This window comes from Seriola lalandi, unplaced genomic scaffold (genome assembly GCF_002814215.2).
Source record: "Seriola lalandi dorsalis isolate HSWRI2012SDOR001 ecotype SW California unplaced genomic scaffold, Sedor1 jcf7180002054748, whole genome shotgun sequence".
NCBI lineage: Eukaryota > Metazoa > Chordata > Actinopteri > Carangiformes > Carangidae > Seriola > Seriola lalandi.
Window position 1 is genome coordinate 4949524 of NW_019525301.1, and position 464 is coordinate 4949987.

Genomic DNA, 464 nt, shown 5'->3' on the forward strand with positions numbered 1-464 from the left:
GGTAAAAGTTTGAGTTTTAAGTTTAAGTTTATGAGGAGTGGATGGGATGGAATATAGTGTCGAGTTTAAGGAGGTCAGACAGGTATGATGGCGTCTGAGCATTTTGTGTGTGATTAGAAGCACCTTAAAGTCTGATCTGACATGGACAAGGAGCCAATGAAGGGGATGATAAAACTGCTGTAATGTGCACTATTTTTTTTCTTTTTGTTTTAGTTAAAATTGTAGCTGCAGCATCTGAACCGTGGCCTGTGGCAGACCTGAGAACTAAACATTATAATGATCAACACAGGCTGAAAGGGCTGCACGGTGGTGCAGTGGTTAGTGCTGTCGTCTCACAGCAAGAAGGTTCCGGGTTCGAGTCCTGGCTCGGCCGTGGGATCTTTCTGTGTGTAGTTTGCATGTTCTCCCCGTGCAAGTGTGGGTTCTCTCCGGGTACTCCGGCTTCCTCCCACAGTCCAAAGACA